This window comes from Canis lupus, chromosome 11 (assembly GCF_011100685.1).
Source record: "Canis lupus familiaris isolate Mischka breed German Shepherd chromosome 11, alternate assembly UU_Cfam_GSD_1.0, whole genome shotgun sequence".
Classification (NCBI taxonomy): Eukaryota; Metazoa; Chordata; class Mammalia; order Carnivora; family Canidae; genus Canis; species Canis lupus.
Genome location: NC_049232.1, coordinates 42,560,679 through 42,588,339, shown reverse-complemented (window position 1 = coordinate 42,588,339; position 27,661 = coordinate 42,560,679). Strand labels below are relative to the sequence as shown.

At 39.3% G+C, this 27,661-nt stretch overlaps 1 long non-coding RNA gene across 2 annotated transcripts; it reads left to right on the top strand.

Annotated features, from left to right (window-relative positions):
* LOC102153334 lies at nucleotides 1-23,631 on the top strand. Of its 2 annotated transcripts, XR_005366843.1 has the most exons (5): nucleotides 1-404; nucleotides 5,009-5,298; nucleotides 6,420-6,698; nucleotides 12,802-12,900; nucleotides 16,683-23,631. It is a non-coding gene; the product is annotated as an uncharacterized LOC102153334 (long non-coding RNA). The 2 variants fall into 2 exon arrangements; XR_005366842.1 differs by lacking the exon at nucleotides 1-404 and having other exon boundaries at nucleotides 3,197-5,298.
* The last annotated feature ends 4,030 nt before the right edge of the window (nucleotides 23,632-27,661 follow it).

Genomic DNA, 27,661 nt, shown 5'->3' with positions numbered 1-27,661 from the left:
TTCCCCAGAAGAACCAGGTGGGGTGGAGGCCAGCTTGGTGAGGAGGCCTTCCTGACAGAGGAACCCCATGTGCGAAGACAAGTAGGTAAAAAAATTGTGCTCACTTATACCATCAGTTAACACTCAAGTCAGGAAGAAGACAGGGCTTTCCTGGGGATAGTAGTTCCATTATGGAAAAGGAAAGCGAATCATTGTGAATCTTTTCTTTGACAGGTGTCATTGAAGGCCACTCACAGTTTCACATGAGATCCTTCTGCCTTCAGTTCAACATTTTCCCCACTCCTCGGCATTGTACGTGGTTGTCTTTCTCTCTAGAGAGTCAAGGATGGCTTGAAGATATTCACCCTTGAGAGTGTAATTCTGCCAACAAGCTGTTTCTGTGCAGTGCTTCTTACTGCACCAATGTGAGAGCCTATTTTGATGATAAGAATAATCAACTGCTTTGTCTTCTAGAGGGTTCTTAATGCCAACAGTCCCATACTTCTCTGTGAGTGCAATTAAATAAAGGGAGGGACAAAGCCCAGTTAAATAATTCATAAAAGCACAACTACAGAAAGAAAAATTTAGCTTGGTTTTTCCATCAGTCAATGCCCAGGCTGCTACCAAGGTAAGGGACTCCCTTACACTGAGGACTGTCATACCATCATAAGAGTCCACAGCAGGAGCATACGTAAGTTGTCTTCCTGAAGAGTCCCAGGAGGACTGGCTTCACCTGCTTGGGCTGCAATAACAAAATACCGTAGACCGTAACAAACGGGAAATCACCTCATACCTGTTAGAATGGCTCAGATCAATTAGAGAAGTGGTAACAGATACTGGTGAGAATATGGAGAAAAGCAAGCCCTTGTGTGAGCACTGTTGGTGGGGATGTAAATTGGTGCAACCACTATGGAAAACAGTACAGACATTTCTCAAGAAAAAATAGACATACCATATGACCCAGTAATTCCGCTTCTGGGTATATACCCAACAGATTTATTCTTTTTTAAAGATTTTTATTTATTTATTCATGAGAGACATACAGAGAAAGGCAGAGGGAGAAGCAGGCTCCCTGCAGGGAACCCGACATGGGACTCAATCCCAGGACTCTGGGATCACGCCCTGAGCCGAAGGCAGATGCTCAACCACTGAGCCATCCAGGCATCCCTGAAAATGGGATTTAGAGAGATCTCTGCATCCCAAGTTCACAGTAGCCAAAACATGGAAACAGCCTGATACATAGAATATTATGTAGCCACGAGAAATGAGGACCTTCTGCCATTTGTGAGAATATGGGTGGACCCTGAGGGCATTACGCTAAATGAAGTACATTGGACAGATAAAGACAAATACTGTGTGATATCACTTATATGTGGAACCTAAAAAAAGGTGAACTCCTGGAAACAGACACTAGAATAGTAGTTAACCAGGGGCTGAGGTGGGGGAAAGGGGAAAATGTTGGTCAAAGAGTACAAACTTCCAGTTATAAGATGAGTAAATTCTGGGATCGAATGTACAGCATAGTGATTATAGGTAATCACACTCATACAATTATTTACTTGAAAGTTGCTAAGATAGTAGATCTTACATGTTCTCACCACAAAAAAGAAATGATAATTAGCTGACATCATGCAGGTGTTAGCAAATGCTATGGTGGTAATTATTTCGCAATATAGAAGCGTATCAAAGCAACACATCATACACCTCAAACTTACACAATGCTGGATGTCACTCATATCTTAGTGAAGGCGGAAAAATATGTAGGATTTTGGTACAATGGGTAGTCACGTCAACATATTGATAAGGGAAGTTGCAGAGAGCACCGTTGTTCCAGATAATTGGTACACAGCACCCGAAACATTCCTTCTGAAAGCGCCCCTGTAATCCAGTCATTGCATGTGGGATATTATTGCAGTGGGGGCTACTATTCGAGAATACCATGAAATCTTTGCCAGTGTAAGAAAAGATTTTTGTCTTTAAAAGGTTGTCTGGGCTTTGGCTGTTGTCTTGCCAGCCTCTGTGATCTTGGCAGGCACTGCGATGTTTCTCCACCTTCCTCAGGCTTACGAGTCCAACAGGCCTCTTTCCTTATCTTTGTTACCTCAGTCCCCAGGGCAGCCAGGACAGTGTTTTGTCTCGGTGGTGGAGGTTCTTGTAAACGCTTAATCTTCAGAACAACGCTGACACCATAGGTGTTACTAAGACCGGTTTTCAACTGAAGGAACAGAGAGATGCTGCGCAACTTGGCCAGGGTCTTGCTGCCAGGAAGTGGTGGACTCAGGATTTAAAACCTGATCTCTCATCTACCAAAGCTTCTGTATGCTGTTATGTGGCAGCATTCAGCAGCATCTCCATTTGTGGAGATGAGTTCACTATTTCTAATCTGCTATTGATTAGCTTAAATTGTTGGAAGCCTATTTCAGATACTAAACTCAAATCTGTTTCTTTTTATTTCTGTGTAAAATTGCCCGGTGAGAGCAATACAGAATGTCCACTTTCTCTTTTTTTTTCTCCTGACAATCACTTTCCAATACTTGCACGAAACTCTCAAATATAGTTAGGGATAGATTCATAAAGAGGTGGAACCTGCCATGGCATTTGAATTGAGGGAAATGAGAGAAACAGACATTACAGGTAAGCCCATGTGATGACAATAGAAGGATTTGTTGAGTGCTTTATTGTGTCTAGTAATGTGCTGGTCACTTGCCGTGCATTATTCCAAGTCATCCTCGTGATGACTGTGCAGAAGCTGGATGCAGTAGTCATTTTATAGATGCGAAAGTATACTTAAGAGGGACGCCTGGTTAGCTCAGAGGTTGAGCGTCTGCCTTTGGCTCAGGTTGTGATCCTGGGGTCCTGGGATTGAGTCCTGCCTGCATCGGGCTCCCCATGGGGAGCCTGCTTCTCCCACTGCCTGTGTCTCTGCCTCTCTCTCTGTGCCTCTCATGAATAAAGAAATAAAATCTTAAAAACAAAAACACACTCAAGAAATGTGAAGTAATCCGGGATCCCTGGGTGGCGCAGTGGTTTGGCGCCTGCCTTTGGCCCAGGGCGCGATCCTGGAGACCCGGGATCGAATCCCACATCGGGCTCCCTGTGCATGGAGCCTGCCTCTCCCTCTGCCCGTGTCTCTGCCTCTCTTTCTCTCTCTGTGCGACTATCATGAATAAATAAATTAAAAAAAAAAAAGTGAAGTAATCCACTTCACCCAGGTATTAAGTGACAAAGATTTGAAACTGGACTTATATGACTCCAAAAAATGTTTTCTTCGCCTTGGCCTGGGTCTTGGCTATGTAAATTAAGTAACAAAAACAGTGTAATCTGTTTACAAGTCTGAATTCAGTGGAGTACAAGGCTGGGAAGGCCTTACTTGTTTTTCATTCACCATCTGAAACACTGTCTGCCAATTTACTCCATTCTTGTTCTCTATCAACATTTTAAGAGGATTCCACTGCTGTTTAGGCCTTTCCAGTCAGGACAAAGCCAAGCCTGTGTAAGTCTCAGATTCCAATCTCATTTCTTTCCCCTTCTCCAGCTCAGACCCAACAACCTAAGCCAGGTGACCAGCAGTAAAGAAGAGCATGGTGTTCTCATTTAATCTTCTTTCCCTACCTCTTTCACAGACGTTTCAGTCAGGGAGCAGAGAAATGGTGAAGGTCAAGTGATCATTAACTGCTAACGCTGGAATCGTCTTTGACAGTTGCTGTGTCTCTAGGTAACCCTGATCCACTATCGATGCTGGCAGTAAGGCCAGCATCCACCAGTAGGCTGGATTTTGGGAAATGAAGGACAAAGGGGAAGCAAAGTTAAGGTTTGGATGACAGAGAAGATGGCATTATGTAAATGGGCAAGCTGGAAGAAAGCTGGTTCAGAAGAGGCATAATCCATGGTGGAAGCTTCTACATGATAACTTAAATTGGAAGGACAGTTAGCTTTTGCTCTGTGGAACAGGTGTATGCCAGCTGTTGGTTATAAAATGAACCCAATTGTTTCTTTTAACTGCTATTATAAAATCAAGGATGTATCCCCCCAAGGAAAAAAGAACATTCTCGGTAGACTCAATTAAAAACGTTTGGTGAAAATGTAGTTGAAATGATGGCCAGCTTCCTAGTCTCTGTGGGATTGTAATCCCAGTTAGTGGTTCACTTCTCTGCTGTGATTTTTTGACTCCTGGTCTCCCCTAGGCTGTCAATCCCAATCCTGCTCCCTTTGGGATAGAGTGTAGTGTGGTGTCTGTTATTGGAAAAATGACTGCACAATCCTAAAGCACCCAGAGTTTTCTGGCTGGCCTATAGATGTCACATTTGCACTCAGGTTTTACATGCTTACTCCACTGCCATTTCTTACCTTTGGAACATCTCTAAAACTAAAACGACCCTATTGGGAGCACCCATGAGGGTAATTGTGACCCGTATCCCTTTATCTTTACATGAACAAAACTCCTCCAAGAAAATGATCTATAGACATGGCATCTTATATTTCATCAGACTCTTAGTCGTATAGATCTGACATTCTCTGTGTCTGTATAACATTTATTAGTCTGTCTATTATGAGAGAGCTCTCTTGAACTAGTTATAAGAAAACCCAATTTGGCAAATGGTAAGTTATATCCCTACCTCTGCCACCTGAGCGATTTGATCTCGGGCACCACAGGAAGTTGCAGAGGCTTGGAAGGAGAGCATGAACAGAAGACACCAGGAGATCGAAGAACTTAGGAACACCTTGGGAAAGAGAAGAGGCATAAGGGGGGAGGAAAGGGCTACTGGCAAAGATGAAATTACTTTAGAAATATTTCTGCACTGGTTTCTATGCGGGAAACCTATAATACCAATCCCATTGAAAAGACTGGGTCAATAGAGTTACCTCCTGAACTCTCAATTTATAGCACCAACATTTTCTCTAACTTTGTTACAGCTGAAGGCAGGAGTCATGTTGATACAAAACACTATTACAGCTCTTCTTGAAAAGAAGAAAAAGATTTTCACAAATGCTTCCCTTCTCATTTATTGTCACTACCATTTTTCCCCAGACTACTCTCATTCTCGGCCCACGTAGGAAATCAGAAGATAATTTAAAATTAAATGATGATGGCTCAGAGCTTAAAGCACTTAAAAAGAGAGAAGGAAAAAAACGCATCACATCTTGACAGGGCTGGGAATGAGGGCTGGAAGATTGCCAAGGAAGCCCAGAGGAGCTGTTGACAAGTGGGCCTGTGGTACTTTGTGTGACCAGAGAGGACCTGTAAGATATTCTCCTTGCCCTGGGATGGTGTTTGAAGTCATGAAAACCTAGGAGAGAGTTGAAAAGAATGGAAAGCAGGTATGTACTTAGTGAGTTAAAAAAAAACAAGTTAAACATTTGATTTACTAGTTAAGTTACCATCTTGAAATATAAACCTACTCAGCATTTCTCTGTGTACCTAAAATGACATCCTCATGGAATATGAAGAAATAAAATCAAACTATACATATGCACACACATATCTAAATACATATATTTACCTATATATTTGTGTGATACACACACACACGCATACATACGTACATAACAACATTATATATCACACATCCCACATGCACATAATTCTTGATCAGTACAGGGGTTAACATATAAAACACTTCTTACAGTAATGGTATTAACTATTTTTATTATAGGATATAAAGCCAGCTCTTCAGCTTACTTTAGCTGTAGTCCCACTTGCCCATATGTGATGATATGCAAATCACAAAAAGGGCCCTCCCGTTTAGCATCTTCCATTTCTTGTCAAGGTTCTCTGACTGTTAGAAGTAAAAAAAGCATAGGTGTCAGAGTCTGACAAATCAGAATTCAAATTTGTGCTCTGCCACTCACGAGCCATAAAACCTGGGACAAGTTACCTTTCTGGGTCTCAGTCCACATCTGGATAATGGCATTATTTATTATTTCACAACACGGCTGGGAAATTTAATGAGGTGAAAAGTATGTAACAGTGCTGAGCAGATTGCCTGGCATATAACATACACTAAATCAGGGACTGGCAAACTTCTGCCCAAGACCAGATAGTAAATATTTTAGGCTTTGCAGGCCTAACTACTCAAGTTAGTCATCATAGCTTGAAAGCAGCCAGAGACAATATGTAAAAGAATGAGTATGGCTGTGTTCCAATAAAACTTTATTTAAAAAAGACATGTGGGTCACTTTGGGCCTGTGATCTGTATAGTTTGCAAATCCAAGCTCTGTTTCTTCCTTTTTCCCTAGTTTGAGATGTAGGTTTTTCGTGTGTGTAACATTGAAAATAGCACCTACCAAAATGTTAGTTTATTTATCGAGCATCTGTTGTGTACAAAGGACCGAGTAAAGTGCGATGAAGAACAGAGTGAATAAAATTTGCTTTTACCCTTGAAGGGTTTAAAGAATAACAGAAAGTGTTTAACTTATCTAAGTTTGGTCTTCTTTCTTAGCCAGAAAATGATTTAAGAGTATTTATTTCATGGAGTTTTTATGAGAGTGAAATAAAGCTCAGATCTTAAGTGTAGATGTGATAGCAGCCATCGTGGAGAAATGATCATGCGACTGAACCTTTCTGCTGTGAAGAACTGTAGAACTGGACAAAATGTATGAATAAACTGTTTTCACACGTTGGACAACAGATAGCACAGGGCTGTGATGCTTGAGATAAGGAAAACACCATATTTCACTACAGCTTTCTGCCTGGGACCACCATCCAAACTTCAGCTGAAGTAAGTGAAGCCCAATTGAAAACAAGTTAAGCCTCGTCTTTTTTTAAGTGTGTTTCTTTTTAAGGTAATAGACTCACTGGGTAGAGGCGAGAAGAGAATAGAGTTTGGGGCTGCTGATGGAGCAGGAAGTAACAGGTCAGGTCACTGAAAAGCAGGCAGGTGCACACGTGAGATGGCTTCAGAAATCTGCATCAGGTTCCCTTGGAGGTTTGGGTGAATAGAAAGCTGCATATGCATAGATCAGGATTCAGTAAAAATAGGCAGAGAACAGTTATTGGACAACTGTGAACTGAACAAAATCTTGGAGGTTGCACAGTATAGGAAGATGGAGTGATGGCCATCCAACATGAAGGGACCTCATAAATACCCTGGGCATTCAATTGAGACCCCAGAAAATTTATATCTTAAGAGTGGCGCTATTCTAGATTCATCATATAAGAGCTTAAAATTAAACCTTGATAGGATAAAGCTGATCTGTCAATAAATTAAGTGCCTTCCAGAACAAAACACAACAGTCTTAAAATTCAGACTTATGTAACAGCATAGAATCCATAATTGAGTATACATAATATATTTGAAGACATGTGAGGGAGTATGAAAATGTGGCACTTACCCAGGAGAAAAAGGAGTCAATAGCAACAGACCCAGAAATAACACAGAGCTTGAATTTAGCAGACTTATTGCTCTTTGCTTTGGCCACACCTACCTGCCTTCCAGTCCTGCATCCCTGACCCCCTGGCAACCACTAATCTATTCTCTTTCTATGATTTTGTCATTGCAAAAATGTAGTAAATAATATTATACAGTAGTCAGTCATTGGGGATTGGCTTTTTTCCACTCAATGTAATTCCCTGGAGATACTTTCAAGGTGTTGCACGTAATGATAATTGGTTCCTTTTATTATGGAGTAGTATTCCATGGTATGGATGTATCACTGTTTATTTCACTATTCATCCATTGAAGGACCTCTGGATTGTCTCCACTTTCTGGCTTTTACAAATAAATCTTCTGTGAACATTTGTGTACAGGGATTTTTGTGTGGACATAAGTTTTCATTTCTCTGGGATAGATGCCCAACAGTACAACTGCTGCGCTCTATGGTAGTTTCATGTTTAGTTTTATAAGAAACAGTCAAACTCTTTTCCAGAGTAGCTTTATCATTTTATAATCTCACGAGCAATGTATGAGTGATCCAGTTTTTCTGCCTTTTTTAAAAAAGATTTTATTTATTTTGTAGAGCACAAGCCGGTAGACCGGCAGAGGGGAGAGGGAGAAGCAGGCTCCCCACTGAGCAGGGAGCCCCATGGAGGATTTGATTCCAGGACCCCCAAGATCATGACCTGAGCTGAAGAAGGCAGATGCTCAACCACTGAGCTACCCAGGTGCCCCTGGTTTTTCTGCATCTTTACCAGCATTTAATGTTGTCACTATTTTTTATTTCAACCATTCTAATAAGTTATGTGAGATGCATTTTAAGCATGAAGATATAGATGGGTTAAAAGAGAAAAAAAGATCATTGATCATAGTAAAGATGCAGTAATTACATCAAGGATAGGCAAAGGAGAGTTCACGTAAAAGATATACCGGAGACAAAGTAGAAGATTTCATGATAGAAATATGAATTAATTATTATTCATTAAGAAGACAAAGTCTTAAATGTGAGTGCATCTATAACAGAGCCTCAAAACATATAAACCAAAAGTGAAAGGACTGAGAGCAAAAATAGACATATCCATTATCAGAGTTAGACATTTTGACATGTCTGCTATCGGTAACTGGTTTGACAAACAGACTAAAAGCTATAGATTTGAATGCTGCTATCAGCCAACTTGACCTACTAGATAATTAGAGCACACTATTCAACAATTGTAAGACACTTTCAAGTGTACATGGGATATTTATCAAGGGAGACTATTTGCTAGACCATCAAAATGTATTTATAAATTTAACCTTAATGAATCCTATAGAGCATATTTTCTGCCCATGAAGGATTAAATTAGAAATCAATACCAAAATGTTGACACAATTTGAAAGTATTTAGAATATGAAAGACACTTCTAAATAATATATTCACCAAATGAAAAGAATTACAAAGATCATTGAGAAATGTTTTACTAAATGGTAACAAAAACAAAATAGCAAAGTTTTTGAGGTGCAGGTAAAATATTGTTTAGATGGAAATTTATAATGGCAAATCTTATATTAAAAACAAATGGTTTTAAATCAACCGTCCATATTTGCTCCTTAGGAAGATAGAAAAAGCAAAGAAAATTACACCAAAGTGCACAGAAGGAAGGAAATAATAAATAGTAGAAATTAATGAAACAAAATGATAAGAGAACAAATCAGTGAACCAAAAAGTTGATTATCAGAAAAGATCAATAAAATTGAGAACTGATCTTTCTCAACTGGAGTTCTGCAAGAGAATTAGACTTAATATTATTGGACTATTTTCTCTATTCTTCTAAGTAAGTTACATAGCCAATACTATTTTAGATCAATAGAAAAATTTCATTTTATATGATTGATGCTTTAGAGCATTAGGGCTTAATTATTTTGTGGAATCCTAGTTGAGAACAGCTGCCCTGATAAAAATTTTATTTTTTGTTTTAGAGATTATTTATCTGAGAGAGAGCTGGGGGAAGGGCAGAAGGAGAGGGAAAGGAGAGAAATCTCACATGAAGTCCCTGCTGTATGAGAGATCATGCCATGACCTGAGCTGAAACCAAGAGTTGGATACTTAACCAACTGAGCCACCAGGCACCCCTGTATTGAAAAATGTTAAAAGGAAATAGAAATTACAAATTACCATTATCAGAAATGTAGAAGGGGCCATCACTATAGATGCTGTGAACATTAAAAATTAGTAAGAAAATACTATCTTTATGCCATGAAATTAACAATAACACTATAACTGTGTTGAATGGAAAGAAGTTAAAGTTATAATTTAAGACTTTCCTATAATTTCAGATGCAGGTTGTTTACTTGGAAAACTTTAACTTCATTAACGTGTGTGTGTGTGTGTGTGTGTGTGTGTGTGTATGCAGAAATCTTATCAAAATATTAAAATTCGAACCTGGAAATACATAGTTGGATAATATATATGACAAAGTGGGGTTTATCTTGAGAATGAATGCAAGGTTGTTTCAACAGTTTAAAATTAATTATTTAAATGAATTTAATAACATTAATGAAATTAAAGTAATATATCACTTAACAGATTAAGAAAAATTATGTGATTATCTAAAATTTGGAAAAAAATACAAAATTCAACACCTATTTATAACAAAACTTTCAGCAAAGTAAGAATAGTAGGAGGTCTTTCAATCTGATAAAATCTACAGCTAACATATTTAATGGTGAAGGACTGTTTTCCGTATGATGTTGGAACAAGACAAAGAAGGCTTACTTCTATTACTTACTTCCATTCAACCTTATGCTCAAAGTAATGGCTAGTGTTAATAAAGAAAAAAAAAAAAGGACAAAAGGAAAAATGTCAATATGAATGTATACATAGAAAATTTTATGGAATTTATCAAAAAAAGATCCTAGAACCAAAATGTGGCTTTAGCAAGGTCAGAGAATATAGTGTTGATATACAGAAATTAGTTGCATTCTATGTAATAGCAACACATAATTTGAAGATTAAATTTAAACCCACTGCTTACAACAGCATCAAAACATTAAATAATTAGATATAAGTATGTGGAAGAACTCCTCATTGAAAACTAAAAAAGTTACTGAGCAAAGATAAAGATCTGTGTAAGAGAATAAATACAATATTCATGGATTTGAGATTAATTATGTTAATGTAAATTTAATGTAAGATGTACAATTTCCTAAATTTGTCTATAGATAGATTTTCACTGCAATCTCAAAATCCCAAAGCATTTTCCTTCTAAAGATTGTCAAGCTGATTCTAAGATTACTTGGAAATACAAAGGACTTAGAATATTTTAAAAAAGAAGAGGTAAAGGAAAAAAAAGTCTTGAAGAGGAGAAACAAGGTAAAAGTTATATACTACCTGATTTCAGAACATATCATGAAGAATGTGTGATAGTGGCTAACAATAGATCTTTAAGGTCTATGAAACAACAGAAAGTTTGGAAATAGATAAACGATTATATAGTCAATGTGATTTTTGACACAAGAGCCAAAGCTATATTCAGTGAAAAAAAAGAAAGTATTTTCAAGGAATGATGCTGAATCATTGGATATTCACAATGAGGAAACAACAACCCCCAAACCAACTCAGCCCTAACTTCGCACTTTACTCAAAAATTATTTCGAGATGTGTTGTGACACAAAAGCTAAAAGTACAGAGTTTCTAACAATATAATGGAATATCATCATAACTCTGAAACAGGTAAAGTCTTCTTGGAAAACACTAACCATAAAAGAAAAAAAATGGATACATTGTTCAAAATTACAAACTTTAGGGACACCTGGGTGGCTGAGTGGTTGAGTGTCTGCCTTCAGCTTAGGTCATGATCCCAGGATCAAGTCCCGCATTGGGCTCTGCACAGGGATCCTGCTTCTCCCTCTGCCTGTGTCTCTGCCTCTCTGTGTGTGTGTCTCAAGTGTAAATAAATAAAATCTTAAAAAAAAAAAAAAACCTTCAAAAAAAAACTTCAGCTCACTGAAAGTGTTCATTAAGAAAATGAATTGGAAAAAAAAATGAATAGGTAGGGGGTGCCTGGATGGTTCAGTTGGTTGTGTTTGGGACTCTTGATTTCGACTCAGGTTATGATCTCAGGGTCATGAAGTCGAGCCCCAGTCGGGCTGGCACTGGATGTGGAGCCTTAAGATTCTCTCTCTCTCCCTCTTGCATTGCTCCTCTACCCCCACCACTTGTGTGCTCACCTACTCTCTCTCAAATAAATAAATACGAAAGTAAATAGGTAATCATGGGAACAAATATAATACTGTATAAATATCTGACAAAGGACTTGTATGTAAAGTATATAAAGAGCATCTTCAAAGCACCTGGGGGGCTCAGTCATTTAAGCGTCTGCCCTGGGCTCAAGTCATGATCCCAGGGTCCCAATACCAAGCCCCATATCTGGCTCCCTGCTTAGTGAGGAGTCTGCTTCTCCCTCTCCCTCTGCTCCTCCTCTTACTCGTGCTGTCTCTCTCATGTTCTGTCTCTCACATTCTCTCTCTCGATAAAATCTTTCTTAAAAGATAACACCTTCAATTCAACAGTAAGAAAATAGCTCAATGACAAATAGGCAAACTAGGCACTTTGCAAAGGAAGTGATTATAAATGGCCAATAAACACCTGAAAAATTGCACATTACTAGTCATCAGGGAAATGCAAATTAGTATTAAAATATCATTATACTTATGGGATGGCTTAAATGCTAAATGTTGGCCAGGATGTGAAGCAACTGGAATTCTCTTCCGTTGCTGGCAGGAGTACAAAATGGTACAACCAGTTTGGAAACTGGCTATTTCTTATAAAGTTAAAACATGCTTCTACCTTATGACCAAATAATTCCACTCCTAAATATGTAATCAAGACAAATGAAAACATATGTCCAGAAAAGACTTTTATACAAATATTCATGCTGCTCTATTAAAACCAAAAACTGAAACAACCCAAATGGCCATCAACAAGACAATGGAAAAATTGTATCATAGCCATCAAATGAAACTGACCTTAGCAATTAAACAGAGAGGGTAGATTTGGATATTTCTAAAGTAGAATCAGCATCAGTTAGTAACTCGATTGAAGGAGCAGTATGAGATAAAGAGAGGTGAAGATGGCCTTGAGATGATTAGGAGAAAGTGAGAAGAATGAAGGGAGTAAAGACTTTGGGAGGAGAATAAGGGTATTGATGAAGATTCTCAGATTTGCTTAGAAATGATTTTTTTTCCAGTGTGAAGAAAAATAAGTTTCTTTATTAATTAAAGGCTCCAGGTAATCAGAATTCACTTGTTTCCATGTTTCAACTTCTTTGTGTCTGTTTCCTGGCTAATTTTCAGTGATTTCAAAGGGTATTTTAGCATTGTGAGTGTACCAAGAATGGTCTCAAGAGTACTTAGTGTGCTTTAGTGCTACCTATTCCTTTAAAAAAATTTATTTTATTTTATTTTTAAGGAGTCTCCACTACTAGCATGGGGCTCAAACTCACAACCCTGAGATCAAGAGCTCCACAGGCGCACCTTGCTGTTCTTTCTGATGACATTTGAAGTTCAGGTATTTGTGGGATTGGGTTGGATGCCTGCTTGGTTACCTTTCTCTTTAGGTTGAGGGGGTTTGGGCTGAGATGTATTATTCTGAGTGTTCAGGAGTGATGGTAAGAAAGGAGGGGTAGAGCATCATAGAATGCTGTATGTTGCGTCCTTTGGGAATTGGTCATCCCATTCCTTGAGTTATTGTTTGTAATAGAGTTGTTTTCTTCTTTACTAGTGGGTGAATTTCTTGAGGGTAATGACTGCCTTATTCATCTTCTTATCCTTCCTTCCTGAAGTTTATCATGAAGTGAGGTGGCATTCAATGAAAAGGTGCTGAAAGGGCAGCCCCGCTGGCTCAGCGGTTTAGCGCCGCCTTCAGCCCAGGGCCTGATTCTGGAGACCCAGGATCGAGTCCCATGTCAGGATCCCTGCATGGAGCCTGCTTCTCCCTCTGCCTGTGTCTCTCTGTCTCTCTCTGCCTCTCACGAATAAATAAGATCTTTAAAAGAAAAAAAAAGAAAAGGTGCTGAAAGAGGGAACAAGTTTGCCTCTGGAGATTTTATTATCATGACTTCTTCTGAGATATAAAATTTTGTTATTAAAAACAACAACAACAAACTTAAACAGCAGTTACAAAGTGAATTTTTAAAGAACTTTCCTTTCAAGAAAAGGGGAAATAAGACAAGCCCAAAATAAAAACGGGAAGACCCCTGACTAAAAGTGACATTTTAAAAACTAGATTGGAAAGAGAAGAGAGAAAAAGGAGAGGGAAATCAGATACTCAAGCTTTCTGAACTCAGAAAGGAAAAAAGCAGAAGAGATAGATCAAAAAATCAAAACTCCATTAAGGGAAACAAATGGGAAGTAAAGGGAATAGGGTATCCCTGCAAGATACAGAAGCATTTTGATTTAAGTGTTGGAACAGAGGAAGGTCACACAAAAACAGAAGGAGGTTACCTGAACACTGCCTGCCAAAATACTTGGGAGCGAAGCTGAGATTGACATTCACTTTGATCTCAACATCTACGTAATGATCTGCTCTCTAGATTATGCACCTCTTGATATTTACCCATTAACTGTGATAAACAGCTTAGAATAATGCCTCCCATGAAGGAGCCATGCTACAACAGCTCAGCCACCCTGCATTTTTCTAGCCACTTCCCTGTCCCATCAAACTCTTCAGCACTGACCTTGAAACCACTTTGGCTTCCTGTTCAATGTATTCTGTTCAAAACATGGTGCAAATTCTGGTATCTTCCACATCTAACTAAGGGGATTAGGGTGAGTTGTATTCTTTTGAGTATACAAGAATGAATATGAAGAAGGAAAGTAAGAATTATCACTTTAATGGCAGAATGGATGGCTATCTTCCTTGAATATTATCTGGCATTTGATGTCCTGAAAGTGGATATGGTCTGAGAGGCAAACTGCTTCTATTCCGGTGTCACCTTCTACAAAATCAAAATAGGTTAGGTTTTATTATTTTTAAATATAAATATTCAAAGGGAGTTGATAGTTGAGGATGAAGGATGGTACATTAACAGAAAATGCTTTCAGAATGAGGTTGTCATGAATTATATATGAAACATGCAAATATTTCAACGAAAGCAAAAATCAGCTGAATCTGGACAAATCATTGAGGATTTGCTTCCTCAGTAAATAAAACTTTGGGTGAAGAGAAAATCTGGGGGAAAAAAAGTAGCAACAATTTTATGCTTTGGGAGTTTGGTTGGTCATTAGTTTCATATCTGCTATAAAAAAATCTAGCAAATGTAGTGGCTTTAAAACCCGCCAGCGTATTCTCTTACAGTTCTGTGCATCAGAAGTCCAGCCTGAGACTCACTGGGCTAAAATCAAGCCTTCTGCAGGCCACTGCTCCTTGCTGAGGGCTGCAGGGGGAATCTCATTTCCTACCTTTGCAGCATCTACAGCCTGCCCACACTACTTAGGTCCTGGCCGCTCCCCACCCCCCCACCCCCCCCATCCCCATTGCCCCATCTGCCAAGCCAGTAATGGTGGGTGGGGCCCTTCTTTCCTCCTGTCTCTGACTTGCCCTTCTGTCTTCCTAGACTGCTGTTAGGAACCCTTGTGATTACATTGAGCCCACCTGGATAATCTATTTTCAAATCAGTTGATTAGCAATTTTCATTCCAGCTGCAACCTCAGTTTCCCTTGTCATGTAATGTACCATCCTCACTGGGGATTAGGGCAGGGACATCCTTGGGGGATGAGTGCTCTGCCCATCACAGCTGTCTTTTGATTTCTGCCTCTGCTGCAGCATACTATGTGATTGTAGTCCCTCCTGAGCTGGACAGCCCCTGCTACATTTGCTTTAGAGTTACATGTGTTCCAGGGCTGCCTGGGTGGCTCAGTGGTTGAGTGTCTGCCTTCAGCTCAGGTTGTGATCCTGGGGTCCTGGGATCGAGTCCTGCACTGGGCTCCCTGCAGGGAACCTGCTTCTCCCTCTGCCTCTGTTTCTGTCTCTGTCTCTCATGAATAAATAAAAAAGCAAATATAATCTTTAAAAAAAAGAAAAGAAAACTAGATAATCCTGCTGAGAGACTTGTACTGAATTATTTTGTAGTTATGTTTATAGTTAGTGCAAGTAAGGGCCTGGTTAGCTTTGGTTAAACACTCCCTGTGACACTTTATTGACAGTTTTAGTTGCTTTTAAATGACATGTGATGCTTTTCTGAATTTCAGCTGAATTCTCCCCTTCTAGGGACAGGTGAGTATAACAGACGTTTCAAAAAAAAAAAAAAAAAAAAAAAGCTCTCTTGATCCAGTTTTGAGGCCCTGGCTATAGGCCTATAAGCAAGTCAAACCCCATCCTTGAGCAGCTTATGAAATCCTGACCCCCAGTCACTTCCCTCCTCAGGTTCTCACGTTCCAGGGGCCTAGACCATTCTGCTCCTGTCCTAATTACCCAGGGGGCAGCTAGCAGATCACCAGCTCCTCTGCCCTGGAGCCAGTTGGCAGGAATCCAGCACCCCTGGATGGAACCCCACTCTGTCTGCCGTCTGTAAGCTGCCTCCTCTAGCCGCAGCTCGCTCTTACCTTGTCCTGGGTGCAACCCCTGAATGACCCCGCCTGACTGCTTTCTCTCATTTGGAACCCTGAGGTACAGAGAGTCCTGCCTTTCATCTATCCTAGTGCCAGTGTGTTGTGTCCCACCATCAAAGAATCTGTCTTATAAAACAGTGAGCCGTTCATCCATCTACCTGTTCTTCAGCACCACTGGCATTTACTGTGGATTCAGTAGGGCAAGGCCTGAGCCAGGCCACAGGGGTGATTACTGTGGTCTCTGTACCCAAAAACTATTAAAGATGCAGATTTCTTCTCTATTTGAGCTCTAGCATATCGCCAAGTGTTTCCTCCCTTACCCACTTTTAAAAATCATTTGCTGCTGAAATTAATAGCTCTGCATTGCTTTTGCACAACCCAATCAAGGTAGCTGGAAATCTGTTTGCATATGAATTTTAGGAGTGAGACATTCCATTTCAGCTTATGTGGATTTAATTTGCCACAATACTGATTGGATATACTCTTCCGAGCACTTATGACCACTTGAAGATACTGACTATTGCCAACAGTTTCCTGCAAGATGCCATTGATTCATGAACTTCCAGGAAGAAAAAACAGAAAACCTATTACAGTTAACATTATGAACCAGCCATGTAATAAAAGAAATTCAAGCAACATTTTACCAAACAGTGTACTCTGTAAAGAGTATTTTTTTTTCTATCATGGGCAGCAAGAATAGTGTTTGTTTGAATGACCAGTTCCTTCTCTTGCTTTTTGTAGGGCAGCCAAAGCCATTTTAGGATGGTGAGAGACGTGTCGCCAGCACATCTGAAACCTGTCTCTGGTGGACAGGGAACTATATGATTCACACTTGAAGTTCTCTGGTGTTCGAAAGGGATGAAACCACTTTGACTTCAGGAGGACCGGAGGTGCTAGTTGCTGCTTGGCATTTTGACTGTGTTTTTCGAGACGAATATGTATGTATAACTGCCTGGGGAGAAAGCACATACAGCAGAACCTGAAGCGAATAACACAGGGTGATATATCACCCCTTACCATTAGTCATATCATATGCAATGTAAACAGAGTGGAGCAGTTTGCTACTTTCCTGGGTTCCATTATGTGTATGTGTTTATTTAATCAGGACTAAATGATATTACGTGAAGTTCCCCTTGCCCTCCTGAGGAATCCAGATTCAACACTTTCAGCGCTGTTCAGTGCTGGAGAGCGAGGAAAGTGTAACCATAGTGATGGAATGGAAATGATTTTCTTTGTTCAGAGGCTTCAATATCCAACAGACATTACAGTTTTCAAGGTCAAAAATATATTAGGATGAGATAAAAATTAAAGAAAAATGTGCTGGCTTAGCTACAAAAGCTAATTTAGTTTATGCATTATAAATTATGTTAAAATGACTAAAATGAGATTTCTCAGCAAGAACTAAATGTGTGGTTTCACAAAACTAATTTCCAAAGATGAACATGATTACAGAATTTAGCTTTAAAAGCTTTTCAGGCCATCAGAAAAAACAGCAAAGCTATCAATTATCAGACTTTAGTGGTGCCTCTGTCAGAAATATAATGGTATTTTTAGCATTCTGCTCAGCGTTTACTAAATTAAGAATGTCTACAAACAAATCAATTAATTGGGACATTATTTAATTAAGTAAAACATGTGATCTGCCAAAGAACCTTAAGCAGACGATTATAACAAACATCCCAGTAGCCTTCTTCTATTGAGGGAGATAGCAGGCCAGCAGTAAAAAGATGGAAACTACAGGAAATGAAATGTTGATCAAACAAGCAAACACAGCCTCATGCTTTTCTGATTCATACTGCATACTTATGTAATTTTAAAAAGTGCTTGTTTTGAAAATCTGTGATTTCCTGGGAGAAGGTCAGTGCTATCTGTCAGGCATTCCAGTGCTGTTAGGTGGATGTGTGACATTTGTTAGGTGGATTTTTTTTTTTTTGTAACAATGCATATATAAACACAAAAGAATCTGTATTCTCATGCATGGCATACTTAAGTCCCTGGGTGCCAGGAAGTTACTGGGTTCCTGTTTTTTGCTTTCCATAAACAGTTCAGATCCAGTGAAAGTTTATTTTGGATTCCACTATAAACCATCCCATTCTGCTTTCCACCAAACCATCCCATTCTGCCCTTCAACAGTCCTTGTGAGTTAGGTATCAAGACCCCTAGTTTTAAAAGGGAGACTGAGGTTCAAGGAAGCTGAGTACTTTCCCTCTACTCCTAGACCTGGTAGTTTCAGAGCTAGGGTTAGATCCAAAGCACGTGAGACCAAGTCCCAAACACTTCCCATTATTGCAGTGTGGACTAGCCTGGGTTTAAAGGCGGTTGCACAATACAATACCTTGGTGGCCAACAGAGTCCTTGAAATAACATTGTCTCAAGAGAGAGTTAAGCAGTCATTTGGCCAGGGAAGTAGAGAGTTGAGTCGAGGACTACTGCTTGGACATGTCAAAATATCTAATAATGGTCCAATCCTGGGGGCCACATGGAAAAAAGAAGACTGCCTATTCACCTACACACAACCCAGAGTAGCGTTCTATCCTTATTTGGAGTAATTGCAAGTACAGGCCAAGAGGAAGTTAAATGAAGTGAGATGGAGAGCAGGGACGTGATAATGGGAGCAGGTATTTAGTAGCAATGTTGTGACCTGTTAGAAACTTTAAAATCGAATTCCTCCCTTTTTGTTAGTGAACAAAATGTATTCTTGCACACATCAGAATAATGAGCTTGTGTATTGGGGAATAGCTCATGAGCTCTATCAAGCATCCTTGAAATAATTTTCAGAAGTCACTTGATCTGAGCCGTTATTATTGGTCCTCCCCAGGTGACTGTCACCATTCTGGCCAGTTGGTCTTCTAGAGCCCTTTGTTCTTTTTCTGTTCCCTTTCCTCCTCTCAGATCCAGGTGTGTCCCTGCTACGATTATGCATCTGAGCTTTCTTATCCTGCTGGGCTTATCTTTCTGAACATTTCTCAAACAAGACATGAATGCAAGTCTGCAAATCATGGACACCTGATAATCTGCAAATGATCAAGAAACCATGAGAACATGAAAGTACTTTCAAATTCTTGTCTCCCTAAATATTAATTTTTAAGTCAAAGCTTTGTTAGTTATTATTCTCCACATTTTTATTACTAAGTAATAGATTCAACTTTTAATGAAATGCCATGTGGGAAATTTGTAATTTTTCCACTCAATTCTAAAAATCAAAGAACTTACTGTGTTCATCATCAAACTAGAGAGAAAAATGTCTTATTACTTGACCCATATCTGATGACCAAGGTGGGTGCTGGCTGTGCTAGCTGGAGCTGCAGGAAGGGACACTTTATTTATTTAATAAGTAAAAGTTAATTTATTATCCCTTGGCTCAGGATAGACAGTGTGTGAGCAAAATGCTTTGCTATAATTAGGGTAATTTTGTATGCAATGGGGAGAAGCAACCCCTTAAATATCAGTGTGGGATTCAATAGCAAAATATGTCTAGACATATGAGGCCTTCCACACTGAAAGAAGTTATTGAAAAATGATTCATTTTTACATCCTCCACCTGCTGCCTGATTCTTCATAATATTGATTTGTGAGAGAAGGAACTTTCCCAAATGATAGTACAGAGATGGGTTGCTAAAAAGATACATAATTTTAAACACTCAGCCTTATTGAGCATCAACTATGTGTTAGAGGCTGTTTAGAAAAATCAGAGTAACTGTCTTTATCTTAATTCCATTTTCATAAAAATTTTCCTTTGTCATTCATATTACTCAGTGTTTAGAATCACTTAAACATGGGTGATATTTGATCTTTTCAGAGCAGGAAATTATGACTTAGCAATATGCTTTTCATGTAAGGATAGTTATTTATTATTATAAAATTAAAGTTGTTTTTCTCTGTTATCTCACTAATCTGGATACTTTAGAGTCAGTGTGTTAGACATTCTCCTGCATCCATTGTTTTGTTACCTGTAATTACAAGAATAGGTCAAACAGTGCCGAACCAAATACTTTATTTTTCTCACACATCGAGGAGTCACAATGTAGGTGACTGCTCTTCTTTGAGCAGCTTGATGTCAGGGGCAGCGTCTTTGTGATTTTCTTTACCTTTTCCTGAGAGTCTCAATATGGTTGCTGCTGCTCCAGACATCATGCATATATTCGTGTAGGATGTAGAAGGGCAGGTATGGTGCTAGAGGTTTACACTTCTTTTATCATACAGCAGAGCTTTCCAGATACTCCAGCAAACTTCAACCTGTGAATCACTTGGCTAAAACCCAGGTATCTGGCCATTCCTGGTTTCAAGGAATCAGAGACAGTGAGTGAGGTGCTTGGGAATGGGTCTCAGGTTATGTATTCAGCAGTGCCTGACACCTCTTGCAACCACATTTATATTTTAATGACTAGGATTGATGCTGTGGCTGAGTGAAATAAGCAATAACTTGAGGCTTTATTGTATAGGAAAAGAAAATGGACTTAAAATCATACCATCTGGGTTTAAATCTCAACTCTGTAGTTCCCGTGTAATGATCCTAATCAGGCTACTTACTTCTACAAGCATCAATTTCCTCGTCTCTAAAGGGAGATAAGAATTCCTCTCTGGAGGTGTGCTGAAAATCAAATGAATAAGATGTCTTATTAGAGTATCAAGTACAGATTTGAATAGATAGAAATTCACAAGTTCATTTGCTCATTATCTCTTTCATTCATATATTCAGTTGGCCAAAATAAACTTTGCTTAGGAGGAGCAGTCCGGAAGAGGTCACCACTGGTCAGGTTTGCATCTGTGAGGCCAAAGATGCAATAGTTGCTCATTTCAGAGGCTTGTTCGTGAGGAGGTATGTGTGTGCACACGTGTGTGTGTGTGTATGCATGCCTGTGCATGTGTGTGTGTGTGTGTGTGTGTGGTTGCTCCAGCCTGTAGATGGCAATGAGGCAGGGAAGGACAGAGGAAGGAAATGAACTTGTACTGACCACCTCCTACATGCCTCTCTTAACCTCACATTGTTCTTACCTGATGAAGCAGACATTTCTTTTCTCCGATGTTAAAACAGGCTACTGAGCTACAAGCAGAATGGCTTTGACCTCTCATATTTCTAAGCTGTACATATTACACAGTTTTTCCATCTTATTCTGTCTTTTATTTCCCTGGGAACCCATCATAAGTTCCTGGGGGCTGGGCAGAAACACAAAGACAGTTTTGTTAAATACTGCTCAGGGTCACACACCAAATCTTTTCTTATTTTCCATCTCCGACTGATATTCCACAAATAGGTTGGTACCTAATTATCTCTCTTCTGAGAAGATATTTCTTCCCTATCTTGAATTCTTCCATCCAGTTCCTATCAGGGAGAAAAGATAGCCATTACTTAAGACTGATTTGGAATCTGAGTTTCAGGAACTATTGTCTGCTTCTTCCAGTGTTGGTTCTTCTCTGGAGTTCACTGCACCATCTTGGCTGCTCTGCCCAGATGTAGCCGACATGGCATATCCACATTTACTATGGGTTTATTCCCTAGACCTGTGATCTGGAAGCCTTGCCACATACAGGTTAAATAACACTGTCATGGGCAGTAATTTCTAAATATGAACATATGAGCGTAAATATGTCTTCTGGGCAAGGAAATGCAATCTCTTTTGTCCTTCGCCCTCACCTCTATCCATCTCTTTTTCCTCCATTCTTGATTGTCTCTTCTTTCCTTCTCCCTCTCTTTCTGCTTCAGCCTCTGCCTCTCTTCCATATCTAAATAATCTGCCGAAGAGGGGCACTCTGAGAGATGACTAGTAATCTGTATGTAACCACTGATGCATTACAGATTGAGTAATGATCCCCCCTGAAGGATGGTACATGGAATCAAACCAGTCATTGAATTGTTGCCAGAGATGCTCTGATCAGCTTCTGTAAAAGATCAAAATAGGCATGATGATTAGAGCTAAATACTAATTCCTGACTTTCCTCTAGAGGGAGCCGGTGGTCAGGCTAGAGAAAACCGACAGTGAGATTGGTCAAAAACTCGTGAGAAAGCTCTAAATGTAGGCAGCATCACAAGACTGGGTGGAACTGAGCAACTAATACTAAACCTGTGAAATTAAAAGACATCAGAAATTCCAAGGGAAATACCTGAAACAACTGCTGTCAACCTCATCTAAATGCAATGTGCCCATACTAGTGCTAACGTTTTGGTTTCAGTCCTGGAAACATTCAAAAATGTTTATGACCTTTCAGCCACTCATTTATCTATCCACTTCCCATTAAAATTTGCTGAGCTTACATCATATACTTAATGTTGTGCCAGGTATTGGGTGTGCAGAACCAAATGGTCATTGTTCCTAATCTTAAGGAACTCACAATATAATGGAGAAAATAAATATAGAAGCAGATAGTTATAATTTAGTGCAAAAGTGCTACTTTGAAGATTCGTATATGACATAATAGTAGGGAAGAAAGCAACAGGAGATGAGCATGAGGAAAACCAGCTTCAGGCTGACAAGGCAAGAAAGAGGGCCATTGTAAAACTCTTGGGTCAGGGACTCCCCATCACCCACCATGTAACTTCTTTGTCTGGTATACAAGGCTCACCATTCTGTAGTTGGCTTTCAATTCCCATTGGTGGTTCCCAGAACACGTCTTGTTATTTTATATGTTCATGTCCTTGTATATACTGTTTCTCCCACTTGATATTGTCCCTTCTTTCATTCTGCCCTCCTATCTACCAGATATCTAGAATGTACCATCTTAGGATTTTGGATTGACTTCATTCTTCATTCGATGTCAGCTTAGTTATGGAGCTGGTCTGGAACCTTCACTTGAACAGACAGTAGTAAAAATTTTTTGTCCTCTGGCACTATGACCTCTCAGAAAGAACTTTTCTGACCATTCCATTTAAAGTGGGTACCCTCTGCTACTAGCTCAGCTTCTTCTTTTTCCCCCATAGGAGCCTAGCTAATGTTTTATTATGATTTATCTCCTTCTCCACATACCCCTACTACCCTCTGGTTGGTAGTCTTCATGATGGCAGGCAGATATCCTATTGTGTACTCCTGCCACTCCAGCTCCTAGCACAGTGCTGGATACCTAGACGTCAATAAACATAAGTTTATTGTAAGTTAATGCTCCTGTATAAGACACACCCATTAGTAACATTTACCCTCAGGCCACAGTACACATATAAATGTAGTAGTTTGTGATTGGTGCATAATTTCCTGTGCACAAATGTAACTCCACATCTTTTTTCACTGATAGAGCAGTTTGGTGTATTGAGATACCACAGCAACAAATCATTTATATTTAATGTACAGTTTATAAGGAACGGAGGGAGAGCATAGTTCTTTAAGACCGAATATATCATTTGGGAAAGTGAAGAATGTGACAGGCCTTGGAAAACATGTCTGTTGATAACTTCTTGTGGCTTACTGTTTGGAATTTCTTGGTTATCTGAATTCTTCATACATTCTGCTTGCTCGGTCTCTCTCTCTCTCTCTCTCTCTCTCTCTCTTTCTCCTGGCATGTGGCTCATGGCTCAGTAGTGTAGGCATCATCTGAAAGCTTGTTAGAAATGCAGACTTGGGCTCTGCCACAGTCCTGCTGAACCAGAATCTGTATTTTTCTTTTTTGCCACTTATTTGCTTCTCTTTATTAGGCCTCAGTTTCCACATCTGTAAAATCAGAAAGTTCCAATAATTCTTTTTAAAATTTATTTCATTTTATTTAAATTCAGTTTGCCAGCATATAACACCCACTGCTCATCTCATCATATGCCCTCCTTGCTGCCCATCACCCAGTCACCCCATCCCCCCGCCCCCTTCTGCAACCCTTTGTTTGTTTCCCAGAGTTAGGAGTCTCTCATGGTTTGTCTTCCTCTCTGATTTTTCCCCACCCAGTTTACCTCCTCTCACTATAGTCCCTTTCACTATTTCTTATATTCCACATATGAGTGAAACTGTATGATGATTGTCCTTCTCCAATTGAACCCTCCAGTTCTATCCATGTCAATGTAAATGAAAGGTATTCATCCTTTCTGATGGCTGAGTAATACTCCACTGTGTGTATATGTATATATGTGATATATAGCAATCACATCTTCTTTATCCATTTATCTGTTGAAGGACATCATGGCTCCTTCCACAGTTTGGCTATTGTTGGACATTGCTGCTATGAAGTCTGGGTGCAGGTGTCCTGTTGTTTCACTGCATCTATATCTTTGGGGTAAATATACAGTAGTGCTATCGCTGTATTTTAATGTGATTCGTAGGTGATGTGTGTTGTATGTTGTAAGTCTGAGAAGCATTCATAGATGATTAGATTAACTTCCTGCTTTCTCCCTCCTTTTCTGTCACTAATCACTGTGTGGTTTTTTTGTTTTTTTGTTTTATTTTTAACTCAGTGGTTATGAATAATTGAGTTTCTTAGTGTCTTAAAGGTCTTAGTTCTCTGGACAGTGATTAGCCCTCCGTGATGCTTGGGAGACTTCCAGGTTCATGAGAACTTGGCTGAATGTGCAGACAGATCTTTTATGATCCCTTGCATTGGAGCTTCAGTCATGGAAATTGTAATTAAAGAGAAAAATCATAATGCAAATAATAACACATGCATTACATTTCTGTGGTGTTTTTCTTTTTAAAGCACTTAATATGTGATATCATACTCCCTAAAAACTTGGCAGGGGTAGGGGTGGGGGTGGGTAGAACTGGTGTTATTATACCTCAGAGTGATGAGTCTATTCCCAGACAGCACACTTGGCACATCTTTTGACTCTGGTTCTCCTTGCACTACACAAGCCAAATCAAGTTAAAAAATGAACAGGGGGCATGTGATAATGAACTCATGACAAAACATGATTTGTCAAGTCATCGGAAGAGGCTGATTACAAGTTTTAAGGACCCGAGAATATGTCGTCATGCCTTGAGGACTTTTCATGCTAAAATATTTTATGAAACAGGAAGAAAATCAACTGAGAAGAATATTTCAAATGAGAAATGCCATTAGAAAATCCCTAAAAGCAGGGTCGCCAACATTGTGACAGGCTTGATTGGGTTAAAGTCATCAGTCCCTGTGTTCTGCTGTTGTCTTTGAAAATGTTCAAGGAATGCCAACTTTGAGTTTGCATCTCCTCAGTTCATGGACTCAAATGAGTTTTATTTCAAATGGGATTGGTTTGGAATGAGGTGTTTTATGCCAGCTTTGGAATAAATCCTCAGGTATAGTTCTAGGTGGCTGTGCTCTTCGGTGATGAGGCCAGCTATTGACTGGAAAGCAAGGCATTTTAAATTCCTATTTGAAATAAGCACAAGATGAATTGTATTTATTTTTTAAAATTTTCCCTTTCTCAAGGAGAGATCGATTGGGCACCTTTGGAAAGGACTAAATGTGCTTTCTTACATTTTCTTCAGAATTTTGGTTACTCTTTGTGTCACATATAATAAGGCTCTTCCTGTGTGTGAAAAGGGGCTCATGACTGACTGCTCAGGGCCACCCAGAGATGCCCAGAGATTCTTTTGGCTGTGAAAAAGCAGGAGCCAAAAGACAAACTGGCCCTGGCTTAGCTGGGAGATATTTTTCACTGAGCTTTCTCTGTTCTGGATACCTTGATGCCACTACCTCCAGTTTTCCAATTCCCAGGCTGGACTTTACTGCCTGCATTGCCACCAAACCCGCAAACTTTCCAGGTGTTTGACCTCCTTTTGGGGTAGCTTCCCTTGGCTCTCTCAGCAGTGTCCTTAATTTGGTCCTTGGGTTTCCAGAACTAATGAAGCTTTTCTTTACCTTTAATTTTTTAAAACACTAATTTCTTTTTCTGTCTCCCTTTCCTCCTGCATCACCTCTTCTACCTCCTCCTCCTTTTGTCTTCCTTGATACAATCCTCTGCTTCTCCTTTTGGTTTCTCTAAACATTTTTTCATTTCAAATGAAGACAACTCTTTTCCAGTGAAATCACAGAAGTGCCCAGATATTAATTGACAATCTGAAGCAATCACTTTAGAGTGATATACTAGAGAGTGGTTTAGTTATTTTGATGACATCTGTAGGTTGGATACCATCTGTCTGCAACCTGTGTATTTAACCTGGACCAGCCTGGCCTCGCACCCAATAATAGAGTCCTATTGCCTCTGCTCTGTTCATCACAAGAATCCTGTACCTTCTCATCTTGCTACACTGGTTCAGCATTTTTATTTAGCTGCAGTTGTGCAATTGCCTACATTTTATAACTTTCCCCCACTATTTTTGCCTTTACCTTCACCATGACAATCGATTTAATTTCTGTGATTTTTGATAATTTGAGATTTACTCTTTAGTTCCCTCTGTAAATAAGTTAATTAAATCCTGACCCTGCGACCCAACCCTGGGGCTGCTTGATGGGGTTGGTTTCTCATTCTCCCTAGCTCAGCCTTCAAAAAGTGCTCAGTTGACAGACCCAAGTCTTAAACTTCTGTCTCATAATTAAATAGAGCCAAGGAATCCTTATTGATGCAGTGAAGGACAGGGCTACCCTAGATAAAATGAATCCATTTTTCTTACAAGTTTTCTACCTCTTTATCTCTTAAATATTTATTGAAATTTATCTAAGTGAAGAAAGCAATAGGGAGAATATAGCTTACTTTCTCCAATAGATATATTTCTAAAAACATGTATAAATAGAAGGCCTATACCTGAATTCTTACTGATAGATCTTAGGGGATATTTAATGAAACATCAGGATAAAACTTTTACAAAGTAAAAGGGGGGGCACCTGGATGGTTCAGTAGTTGAATGTCTGCCTTTGGCTCACGTCGGGATCCCGGGGTCCTAGGATTGAGTCCCACATCAGGCTCCCCAGGAGGAGCCTGGTTCTCTTTCTGCCTATATGTCTGACTCTCTTTGTGTGTCTCTCATGAATAAATAAAATCCTTAAAAAAAAAAAAAGTCTTTGTATTCTGTATCAGTCACGATAGACTATGCTACAGTAACAAATATCTCCCTTGTCATAACAAATGTATTTATTCCTCATACTATTTGTCCTGTTGGTCAGGAAGCTCTGGAAATTTAACAGAAACTCACACAATATGAGAAATAGTTGACCAGCCATGGCGGGCTTTGAAAGTGGAAAGAGACCAGGATCCAAGGAATGTTGGGCAGCATTTAGAAGCTGCAGAAGATAAGAAAGTGGATTATCTCCTTGGGTCTCTAGAAAGAACACAGTCCTGCCAACACTTTGATTTTAGCCTAGAAAAAGCCGTTTAAGATGATCTGAACTAGAAAAGTAAATCTGCATTATTTTAAGCCATCAAGATTGTAGTAATTTGTCACAGAAGCAACAGGAAATGAATACACATGTTAAGTCTGCTCAGAGCTTTTAGCACTAGCTTTTAACACTATTGCCATATCCTTAATTTAGTTTTAGCTACTAGGCAGAGTTTTAATCAGACTTTGTTGCTTAAAACTCTTTCTCAATTACATATTTTACTGTTTAAGTATGAAGAGTAGTCGTTTCTTGTAACACTACCAGCCCTTGAATTAGGGAACTTTCTTTTTCTTTTTTTATTCTAGCTCATAAACTAACCAGTTCGTTTTTCAGCTTATCTCTACTGTAAGCTTATCTCCCTGTGTCATATAGAGCTGATAGCAGCCAGCACATTACTAACATTCTGTTTTCTGGCTCACTCCCCTACTTGTCCAATTGTATTAGGTATATAGTATGCTTTCTAAGATATTGCACATGAAATTTTACCAAATTTCCTGTATAACATGGATCACCATTCTTCC